We start from the raw sequence: 12,542 nt of genomic DNA on the forward strand, positions 1-12,542 counted from the left end.
TAAGTAAACTTCCTCCAAATTGAGGAAAGATGCCCAAAATAAATACAAGAAGCACATGAAACACCAGACAATTCTAGAAAAACAAAACAAAAAACACCTCCAGGGCACAGTATAGATAACAAAGAAAGTGTATTGAAAGCTGCAAGAACAAAAACTCACAAAGGAAAACTCATCAAAATGCCATTTCTTGATGGAAACTTTGAAAGCCTGGAGCAATGCATTCTAAGTCCTAAAATGCTGTTATTGTTAGCTTAGAGTAATATACCCAGTAAAAAATGTTATCTCCCAAACAGGAACACTCCTCCACTGTTTGTGCAATGGTAAACTGGTTAAAGCACTCTGGAAATCAGTCTAGCAGTTCCTCAGAAAATTGGACATAGTACTACCCGAGGACCCAGTTATACCATTCCAGGGCATATCCCCAAAAGACGCTCCAACATCTAACAAGGACATGCTTCACCATGTTCATAACAGCCTTGTTTATAATAGTCAGAAATTGGAAAGAACCCAGATGTCCTTCAACAGAGGAATGGATACAGAAATTGTGGTACATATACACAATGGATAACTAGTCAGCTATTAAAAACAAAGAGTTCATGAAATTCCTAGGCAAATGGAAGAAACTTGAAGCTATCATCCTGACTGAGGTAACCCAGTCACAAAAGAACACTCATGGTATGTACTCACTGATAAGTGGAATACCCAGGAAACAATTCACAGAATATATGAAGGGCAAAGAGAAAGAAGGCCAGAAGGTGGGTGCCTTGGTCCTTAGAAGGGAAAACAAAACACTCAGGAGAAAATAAAGGGACAAATAGAGGAGCAGGGATTGGACAAAAGATCATCCAGAGACTACCTCACCAGGGGATCTACCCCACATGCAGCCACTAAACCCAAGCACTATTACTGATGCCAAGTAGTGCTTACTGGAAGGAACCTGATATGGATGTCTCCTGAGGGGCTCTTCCAGAGCCATACAAATACAGAGGAGGTTGCTTGCAGCTAACCATCAGACTGAACAGGCGGACCCGCAGTGAAGGAGTTAGAGAAAGGACTGAAGGAGCTAAAAGGGTCTGCAATCCCATGGGAAGAACAAAATAATCAACTCACCAAACCTACCACAGCTACAAGGGACTACAAGACCAACCAATGAGTTCCCATGGAGAGACCCATGGCCCCAGGTGCATATGTAGCAGAGGATAGCGTTTTTCTCAAAATCAATGAGAGGAGAGGCCTTTGATCCAGCGAAGGCTTGTTCTCCCAAGGTAGGAGAATGCCAAGGTGCTAAAGTGGGAGAGGGAGCACCTTTATGGAGGCAATGTGAGGGGGATGGGATTGGGGAAAGGGGTTAACATCTAAAATGTAAAAATGCAGAGAATATCCAATAATATAAAGACTAAAAAATAAATGCATATTATAAATGTGTTATAAATGTATTTTCTTTTTTATTGTGATAAATATTTTGATACATTTAAAATGATTTTATATGTGTTTTAATAGTATCACTTTATTATAGCTTATTTTTAACTGATATATGAAACCTGGCTTTATTATCAGGTGCTAAATTCAATCATGCAATCACTGAATAACTAAACAAATTATTTCTCAAATGTAAAAGAAACAAAAAACGTTATCTCCCATATTTGAAGGAGAAAGAAAAACTAGATGATATAAAGTATAAAGTTGGATATAAAAACATCCAACAAACTAAACACGAAAAACACAGTAAAAGCAGTATTTTAAGTTGAAGAGAGGAATGAGCATAGCAGAAACACTGGAAAGAAATAAACTAATTATTAAAGTATCACTGAACACAACACCAGTAATCAACAACACTGTCCACCTATCAACACATTTCCACAATACATATCAATGGCCCTATCACTAACCAAAACACAGGTTGCCTGACTGGTCAAGAAACAATATCTTGTCTACAAGAAAACAACATAGGTTTAAAGATAGGTACCATCTTATAGTAAAAGTATAGACAAAATTATTCCAATAATTAGGACAAGAGAGCAAACAGGCATTATTATCCCAACATCAGACAAACTAAAATTAAAGGAAGGACATCTTATCTAATCAAGGGAACAGTTACCCAAGCAAATTTTATTACCCTCATCAAATATACACAAAACTGGTATGCTCAAATTTTATTTACTTTTTAAATCTATTGGATTTAAAGACATTAATAGTGCTTTCAGTAGCCTGCTTTTCCCAATAGACAGGTCATCTGAACAAACATTAGAATTGACAACTATATCAAATGGAATAAGCATATCTCCTGAATATTTCATCCAAACACCAAAAAAAAAAAAAAAAAAATACAAATCTTACTCAGAAACACACACTTTTCTAAAATACCCCCACATACTGTGACACAGTTTTTTAAAAACTCAAAATGAAAAAAAGAAATCCACTCCATGCAAACCATGATGCAATAGAGCTTAAAATTGGAAGCAAGCAAATGTCTAGTATTACACAAACTCATGGAGGTTAAACAACTCATTACTGAATATGTTTCAAAGAAGAAATCAGGAAATAAAAATGTATTGGAACTAGATGAAAATACAGCAAAAACACTGGAACACATTGAAAGCAGTCATAGTAGGAAAAATTATAGCTCTGTGTGCCTACATTAAAAAACCAAAAAGAGCACAAATAAACAACTTAATGATGCAGCTCAAAACCTTGGAAAAACAAAAACATCCAAATCTAAACATCAAAGGCAAGATATAATCAGAGCAGAAATCAATGAAATAGAAGCAATACAAACAACACATCTAAGAGCTGCTTCTTTGAGAAGATAAACAAGGTCAAGCGATCCTTGGTTCAACTAACCAAAAGAAAGAGGGTACTCAAATACACAGAATCATAATGAGCAGAGAAACATTACAACACACACCAGAAAAAATTTTAAATATCAGAGTATTTTTAAAATTTGTACCCCATTAATCTGTGAAACAATAAGAAATGGATGAATTTCTAAATTCCACTTACCAAAGTTAAACTGAGGATAAGTAAAAATCCTAAACAGACCCATGACAAATGAGATTGCAATAATAATAATAATGATGATAATGACATAAGCATTCATGCTAAGAAAAGTCCCAAGACTAGACGGACTCACAGTGGAATTCTACCTGACTTCTAAGGAATGTACACAACCAATCCTTAAGAGAAAAGAGAAAAGGATAACCTCCCAAACTTCTACAAAGCCAGAATCTTATACTAAAACTAGGTAAAGATACAACAAAAACCCTACCAGTCAATATCCCTAATGAACCTAGACTCAAAAATGCCCAATAAAATATTTTCAAATAACAGATTTTACATATATATATTCCACCATGGCCAAGTTGACTTGATCCTTGGATTTCAGGGATGGTTCAACATATACAAGTTAATATAATAAACCACATAAATGGACTTAAAGGAAAAAAATCACATTATCATCTCAATAGATGCCCAAAACTTCTTTAAAAAATCCAGCACATGTTCATGACAAAAATCCTAGAAAAATGTAGGGAAAGAAAGAACATATCTCAATGTAATGAAAGGTGTGTATGAGAACCCCACAATTAAAATCTGAAATAGTGAAAATCTTGAAGCAATCTCATTGAAGTCAGAAATAGGACAGGAATGCCCTCTCTGGACACTCCTTTTCAATATTGTGCTTGAAGTACTAGCTAGAGCAATAAGGTAAGAGAAGGAAATGAAAGGATACAAATAGAAAAATGAGGCAACAAATCTCTATAGATAGTATGGTACTACTTACTATACATTAGAACTCCCCAAAATTCTACCAGGATATTAGACACAATTCAGTAATTTGGTAGGATACAGAATGACCTTGCAGAAATCATTGGCTTTTCTATAAAGTAACAGCAAACATACAAAGAAGGAGATCATGGACACATTCCCATTCATAATAGTCTGAAAGAAAGTATCTCTGGAATAAGCCTAACCAAAGATGTAAAGGACCTCTACAATAAAACTTGAAACATCTGAAGAAAGTGATATACAAAGACATTAGAAAATGAAAAGACATGCTCATAGATTGATAGAATTAATATTGTGAAAATTACCATTTAACCAAAAGCTATTTACAGATTCAGCGCAATCCCAATCAAAATTTCCATCTTATTATTCACAGAAATAGGGAAAAACTATATTAAAATTCATTTAAAAAGAATCACAAAGGACCCCAGAATGCCCAAGAACCTCTGAGCAAAAGGTACAATGCAAGAGGGGTTTCTAGGATATTTCTAAGAAAGTTCTTAAGATATTTTACAAAACCATAGTAATAAAAACAATATGATGGAGCAATGAGCCAGTGGTGAGCCAGCATGCGGTCCCCCGGTTCCCCCTCCCCGCCCCAGCTTGCTCCAGGGAACCAGTAACCCTGCATCGGGCTATTCCCAGCCGGACAACACAGAGTGAGGAACACGCACTCAGACCACCCGCAACCAGGAACAGCAGTGAGACAGTGGTGATCCAGGGACACAGGTCTGGAACAGCAGTGAACCACCGGTGAGTCATCGGTGATCCAGCAGTGATCCAGGGACACAAGACTGACAACAAGATGGCAAGAGGAAAGGGAAAGAACATACCCCAGGGAAACCAAGACAACCTGGCAACACCAATACCCAGCTCTCCCATCACAGCAAACAGCAGAATGCCAAACACACCAGAAAAAGAAGATGCAGACCTAAAATCATACCTCAAGATGTTGATAAAGATCCTTAAACAAGAATGGGAGGAGAAGCATAAAGAATTAGAAGTTTTTAAAAAGGAAACAAGAAAAACACTCAAAGAACTCAAAGAACTAGAGGAAAACAAAACCAAAGAGATGAAGGAATGGAAGAAGGAATTTAAAACGAGCTGTAAACATTCAATGGAAAAAAAACAGCCTATTCAACAAATGGTGTTGGTCCAACTGGCACTCAGCATGCAGAAGAATGAAAATAGACCCTTTCTTATCTCCTTGTACAAAGCTCAAGTGCAAGTGGATCAAAGATCTCCACATTAAACCAGGTACACTGAAACTATTAGATGAGAGAGTAGGGAAAACCTTAGAACACATAGGCACAGGAGAAAATTTCTTAAACAACACCAATAGCTCGAGCTCTAAGGTCAAAGATTGACAAATGGGATATAATTAGATTGCAAAGTTTCTGTAGGGCTAAAGACACTATCATGAAAACAGAATGGCAGCCAAAAGAGTGGGAAAAGATATTTACCAACCCACATCAGATAGAGGCCTAATATCCAAGGTATACAAAGAACTCAAAAAGCGAGATATCAGAGAATAAAACAACCCTATTAAAAAATGGGGTACAGAATTAAAAAGTTCTCAATTCAGGAATATCGAATGGCTGAGAAACATCTAAGGAAGTGCTCAACATCCTTAGCCATCAGGAAAATCCAAATCAAAACAGCCCTGAGATTCCACCTCACACCAGTCAGATTGGTCAAGATCCAAAACTCAGATGACAATAGATATTGGCGAGGATGTGGATAAAGAGGAACACTTCTCCACTGCTGGTGGGGTTGTAAACTGATACAACCACTCTGGAAATCAGTCTGGCGGTTCCTCAGAAAAATGGACATAGTACTACCTGAAGACCCAGTTATTCTACTTCTGGGCATTTACCCCAGAGATGCTCCAACATACAACAAAGATACATGCACCACAATGTTCATTGCAGCTCTATTTATAATAGCCAGAAGCTGGAAAGAACCCAGATGTCCTTCAGTAGATGAACAGATACAATTTACACAATGGAGTACTACTCAGCTATCAGAAACAATGGCTTAATGAAATTTTTAAGAAAATGGATGCATCTAGAGAATATCATCCTGAGTGAGATAACCCAATCACAAAAGAACAGACATAATATGCAGTCACTGATAATGGGATACTAACCCCAGAAAGGTCTGAACACCCCAGAAACAACTCACAGACTGTGTGAAGTTCAAGAAAAAAGAAAAAAATTATATATTTTAATTAAAATAGAACTGTATCACATCCCCCTTTCCTTCCTACAGCCCCTCCCAGTTTCTCTCCTATTCCCTCAAATTAATAACTTTTTTTCCTATATTAGTTACATATATACATATGTGTATGTATATGTACCCACAAATACTTAATTACAACCTTATAAAAATGTATTCGTATACTTTTATGCAAAAATGCTTAAAAATCTGTACATTTATCTTTGTTTTTTAAAATAAAGTTAAAAAATATGATAATGGCACAAAAACAGACATGTAGACCAATGGAACAAATAAAAGATCAAACCTGAGTATATGTAACTTCAGCTCTTATTACTTGACAAAGATGCCAAAAAAACATAAAGTGGAATTGGATCCATGTCCATCACTTTCCACAAAAATTAACTCCTAATGGATTATAAATTTAAATGTGAAACCCAAAACTGCCAGAAAGAAGATAGGCAGTACCCTACATGATAGAGGTGTAGGAAAGAACTTCCAGAACAAAAAGACTCCATTTACTCAGGACTTAAGGACAATAGACAAGTGAGGCTTCGTAAAACTAAAAAGCCTCTGCACGGCTAAAGGAACAACTGAGTGAAGAGGAAGCCCACAGAATGGGAGAAAATCTTTGCCAGCTATACATCTGACAGAGGATTAATTTCCAGAATATATAAAGAACTTTTAAAAGCAAAGTTTAAAAAAAAAGTGATCCTCTTGCAAAATGGGCCTAGGACCTGAACAGATAGTACTCAGGAGAAGAAAAAAAATGATTAAGAAATATCTCTAAAGAATGTTCATTGTTCATACCAATTAGGAAAATACAAATCAAAACAACTTTGAAGTTTCATCTTATACTGTATGGGATGTGGGAGAAAGGGAATCCTTCTTCAGTGATGGTAGGATGGCAAACTGGTACAGCCACTATGACAATAAGTGTGTGTAATTTTTAAAAAAGCTAAAAACAAAGTTAACATATGACCTGACTATACCATTTCTTGGCATGTTCTCAAAGAACTTAGCATCCTACTCTACAGATACTTGTTCATTGCTGCTCTATTCACAATAGCTAGGGAATGGAAAAGGCCTAAATGTACTTGACATGACAAATGGAAAATGAAAATGTTGTACATATATATACCCTATGGAATACTATTCATCTGTAAAGAAAAATGAAATCAGAATTTTGCAGGTAATTATGTGGAACTAGAGTGAAGTAAACCAGACCCAAAATGACAAAAGTTCATGGTTTCATTAGTAAATACTAGCTCCAAATCTTCAGGTGTGAGGTTTCTTGAAGTAACAGCAGAAACCAGGAAGTAAAAAGGGACCATTGCCAGAATAGGGCGGAGGGTGGAAAAACAATAGGGAGAAGAATAGTAGGGTGCAAATTATCTGATTGGTGATTGATTAGGAAAGAGGGAGGGTCTAATTAAGGAGGGGTGGAGATAATGAGAAGGAAGAGGGTAAAATAACAACAGTAAAGATATCTGAAAAAAGTCAGGAGTAATCACACTGATAACTATTTACATTTCCATAGAGATGGAAAGTACTGAAGACACTATACACTTCAGGTGTTGGGCCCAAAGGCCCCTGAGCTCTAAATGACCTCCTGCCTGAGGATTAACTACACCCACAGATGAATGTAGTCCTCATCCCTCATCAAGGAAACTGCTTTTGTAACACATGGAGATTGTTACAGGAGACCACAACCAATTAAAATGCAGAGTTGTGGAGCCCAGTCCCAATGGATACATTTACAAAGCAGCTCCCACACCTAAGACTCCAGGAATATTGCAGAAGAGTGAGTAGAAAGATTGTAAGACCAGAGGATTACAGAGTTTGTTATGAGATTGAATCTCCTTGTAATGTCAGAATCTACATCCACAAAGACTCACCAACATGACAGCCTAAACATGAGCTGAACAAGGACAACACCAATATGCCAAAGTGGATGGGAGAAAAACCATGAAGCCTCAACCCTATAAAAACAAAAAAACAAGCAAAAAACCTACAGGTGGCTGAGGAACGCTGAGAGCAGGAGAAACAGTCTTCCCCAGGGAAGAGCACATCAATTGGTTATCCAATATTAAATAGTCAGCCCTGAAAACACACAAGTAATATTATATGGATTGAATGGGTTATATTTAGGAATAACACACACACACACACGCATATGTATGTAAAGATGATCAAAGAAAAGCAGGCAATAAAGTAGAAAGAGCAAGAAGAGATATATGGGGGGGTTGGGGAGAAAAGGGAAAAGAGTTTAGATTATAATTGTATCATAATCTCAAAAAATTACAGTAACCTGTGGTTGAATTAGGGAAAAGCTGGAGGAAGGAAGAGAGCAACCCTGTGGGAAGACCAGTAGTCTCAATTAATCTGGACCTCTGCATTCTCTCAGACACTGGATCACCAACCAGGCAGCATACACCAGCTGATAAGAAGCCCCAACACATAAACAGCAGAGGATGGCTGGGTCTGGGTTCAGTCAGAGAAGGTGCACCTAAATCACAAGAGACTGGAGGCCCCAGGGAGTGGGGAGATCTGGTAGGATGGGGACAAAGATAAAAAACATTTTTTTTAAAAGGAAGAAAAAAGAGAGAGAGAGAAAGAAAGAAAGAAAGAAAGAAAGAAAGAAAGAAAGAAAGAAAGAAAGAAAGAAGCCCTATTTTGATACATACTTGAGGAGTGCTGTGACTTGTGTGCTGACCAAGGAGGCTATAAACCTCAACAAAGGACAGCTGTGGGGCTGAGACTCATGAGCATAGTTCAAGTCCCCTTGGAGTATTATTGAGGCTAGGGTAAAAGAGTAAAAGAACAGAGCAAGAAATTAAGAAAATTAAACACCACAGTTTTGTTCCTGGAACTATTCACAATAGCTACATATGGGTCTATTAGAAACTAGAAATCTGGGGTCAGAACAACCTTTTAAACTGCCTCAGTTCAGAATCACTGCATTCATTCATTATATGATTCCTTAATTCACCCATCCTTCAGTTGCAGGCAAAACAACATGCAGGAGAAACCTAATGGCCTTAGGTTTAGTTCCTATTAGCAAGTGCTAATGCAGCTCCTTCTGTGCATGCCCAGAGCTGAGTATACCTGTTCTGTGGAAGCTGAAACCCTATCTTAGGCAATACCTTCTGAATAACAGTCAAATGTATAAGAACAGTTCAAAAGATCATCAATCACAATGATCTGTTGCAAATCAGAAGGAATTCCCTATCTTGTAATAAACCATGAGGCATGCTATCTTTTTAACCATATGCTTTCTAATAAGAGCCACACTAAAGGACTGACAAGTTTTCATCTTTGTTTTTATCATTTTCTAGCCTCCATAATCTCGTGCAAGAAGATATTTCAAATATTTACACATGACACTTTTATTTTCATTTTGCCAGTCTAGAATAATTTTAATCAAACAAGTATATTTATAAGTATCATTCCGCAATGGCGTTTTATGGTATGTATAAATCAACACTCGCCTGTATTAAGCAGTAGTCTTTTGACTCAGAACTTATTTTATCATTGTCATAAGAAAATTATGGATTTCTCTGAAATAGCAAGAAATGATGAGAACTAACTAATGACAGCAGATCTGGGAAATACCTGTTCTTGTTCTAGTTAGAGTTTCCATTGCTTTGAACAGACACCATGCTTCCGTTTCTGCTTGTGCCCAGAGCTGGCTTGGTGCAAGAACACTCTGTACCCAGACCCCGCTGGGAGAGAGCTGGTCTTACACAAGTGCTGACACATCTGAGAGCACAGGTGAGACCACCACCTCTGCTCAAATTCCTGGGCCAAGAAGAACCTGCCCAGACCCCTCAAGAGACAGGAACCTAGGAGCAGTCTGGAACAGGATTCTTCTGGTTTCTGCCTGTGCCTGGAGCTGATCTTATGCTACAGCTTTCTATACCCAGACCGTGCTGGGAGAGAGTTGGTCCCCCAGTAGTGCTGACACTCCTGAGAGCGCAGGAGGATCAAACCACTGTCAGAATCAGCAAGACCAGCCAACCCCAGAGATAAGCAGATGTCAAGAGGTGAGTCCAAGAACCTAAGCAACAGAAACCAAGGCCACTTTGCATCATCAGAACCCAGTTTCACCCACAACAGTAAATCCTGGATATTCCAACACATCAGAAAAGCAAGATTTTGATTTAAAATCACAATGCATGATGATATTAGAGGACTTTCAACTATCCTAAAAGAAAAACGCACAAATATAATTCCATCTCTCACAACAAAACTAACAGAAAACAACAATCATTGGTCTCTAATATCTCTCAACATCAATGGACTCAATTTCCCAATAAAAAAGACATAGAATAACAGGTTAGTTACATAAAGAGGACCCAGCATGTTGCTGCATACAGGAAACATACCTTGGTGACAAAGACAAGACACTACCTCAGAGTAAAAGGCTGAAAAGCAGTTTTCCAAACAAATTGTCCCAAGGAACAAGATGGTGTAGCCATTCTAATATCGAATAAAATAGACTTTCAACCAAAAGTTATCAAAAAAGATAAGGAAGGACACTTCAGACTCTTCAAAGAAAAAAAAAATCCACCAAGATGAAATCTCAATTCTAAATATCTATGCTCTGAATGCAAGGGCACCTACATTCATAAAGAAACTTTATTAAAGCTTAAAGCATACATTGTACCCCACACAATAATAGTGGGAGACTTCAACACTGCACTCTCATCAATGGATAGATCGTGGAAACAGAAATTAAACAGAGACACAGTGAAACTAATAGAAGTCATGAACCAAATGAATCTAACAGTGATCTATAGAACATTTCATTCTAAAACAAAAGAATATACCATCTTCTCAGCACCTCATGGTATTTCTCCAAAAATTGACCATATAATTGGTCACAAAACAGGCTTCAACAGATACAAAAAGATTGATATAATCCCATGCATCCTGTAAGATCACCATGGACTAAGACTGGTTTTCAATAACAACAAAAATGAGAGAAAGCCCACATACACATTGAAGCTGAACAATACTCTTTTCAATGATAAAGTGATCAAGGAAGAAATAAAAAAAGAAAGAAATTAAAGACTTTTTAGAATTTAATGAAAGTGAAGGCACAATATACCCAAACTTATGGGACGCAATGAAGGCAGTGCTAAGAAGAAAACTCATAGGTCTGAGTGCCTCCAAAAAGAAGCTGGAGAGAGCATACACTAACAGCTTGACAGCACACCTAAAAGCTCTAGATCAAAAAGAAGCAAATGCACCCAGGAGTAGATGTCAGGAGATAATCAAACTACAAGCTTAAAGCAACCAAGTAGAAACAAAAAGAACTATACAAAGAATCAACAAACCCAGGAGCTGGTTCTTTTAGAAAATCAACAGGATAGATAAATCCTTAGCCAGACTAACCAGAGGCAACAGAGACAGTATTCAAATTAACAAAATCAGAAATGTAAAGGGAGATATAACAACAGAAACTGAAGAAATTAAAATAATCATCAGATCATGCTACAGAAGCTTATACTCAACAAAACTGGAAAATCTGGATGGAATGGACAATTTTCTAGACAGATGCCCCATATCAAGGTTAAATCAGGATCAGATAAAACCATCTAACAATCCCATGGGCCCTATAGAAATAGACACAGTCATTAAAAGTCTCCCAGCCAAAAAAATCTCAGGACCAGACGAATTTAGTACAGAATTATATCAGAACTTCATAGAAGCCCTAATACCAATACTCTCCAAACTATTCCACAAAATAAAACAGAAGAAACACTACCCAATTCCTTATATGAAGCCACAATTATGCTTATACCTAAACCACACAAAGAACCAACAAAGAAAGAAAACTTCAGACCAGTTTCCCTTGTGAATATCAATGCAAAAATACTCAATAAAATTCTCACAAACCAAATCCAAGAACACATCAAAATTATCATCCATCATGATCAAGTAGGCTTCATCCCTGTGATGCAGAGATGATTCAATATATAGAAATCCATCAATGTAATCTACTATAAAAACAAACTCAAAGAAAAAAAAAAACACATGATTATCTTATTAGATGTTGAGAAAGCATTTGACAAAATTCAACACCCCTTCATGTTAAAAATCTTGGAAAGAGCAGGAATCCAAGGTCCATACCTAAACATAGTAAAAGCAATATACAGCAAAACAGTAGTCAAAATCAATCTAAATGGGGAGAAAGTTGAAGCAAACCCATTAAAATCAGGAACTATAAAAGGCTGCCCTCTGTCTACCTGCCTATTTAATGTAGTACTGGAAGTCCTAGCCAGAGCAATTAGACAACATAAGGAGGTCAAAAAAATACAAATTAGAAATGAAGAAGTCAAAATATCTCTATTTGCAGATGATATGATAGTATACTTAAGTGACCCCAAAAATTCCACCAGAGAACTCCTACAGCTGATAAACAACTTCAGCAAAGTGGCTGGATATAAAATTAACTTGAACAAATCAGTAGCCTTCCTCTACTCAAAGGACAAACATGATGAGAAAGAAATTAGGTAATGGACACCCTTCACAATAGT

The sequence above is a fragment of the Micromys minutus genome, assembly GCF_963924665.1.
Source record: "Micromys minutus genome assembly, chromosome: 1".
NCBI lineage: Eukaryota > Metazoa > Chordata > Mammalia > Rodentia > Muridae > Micromys > Micromys minutus.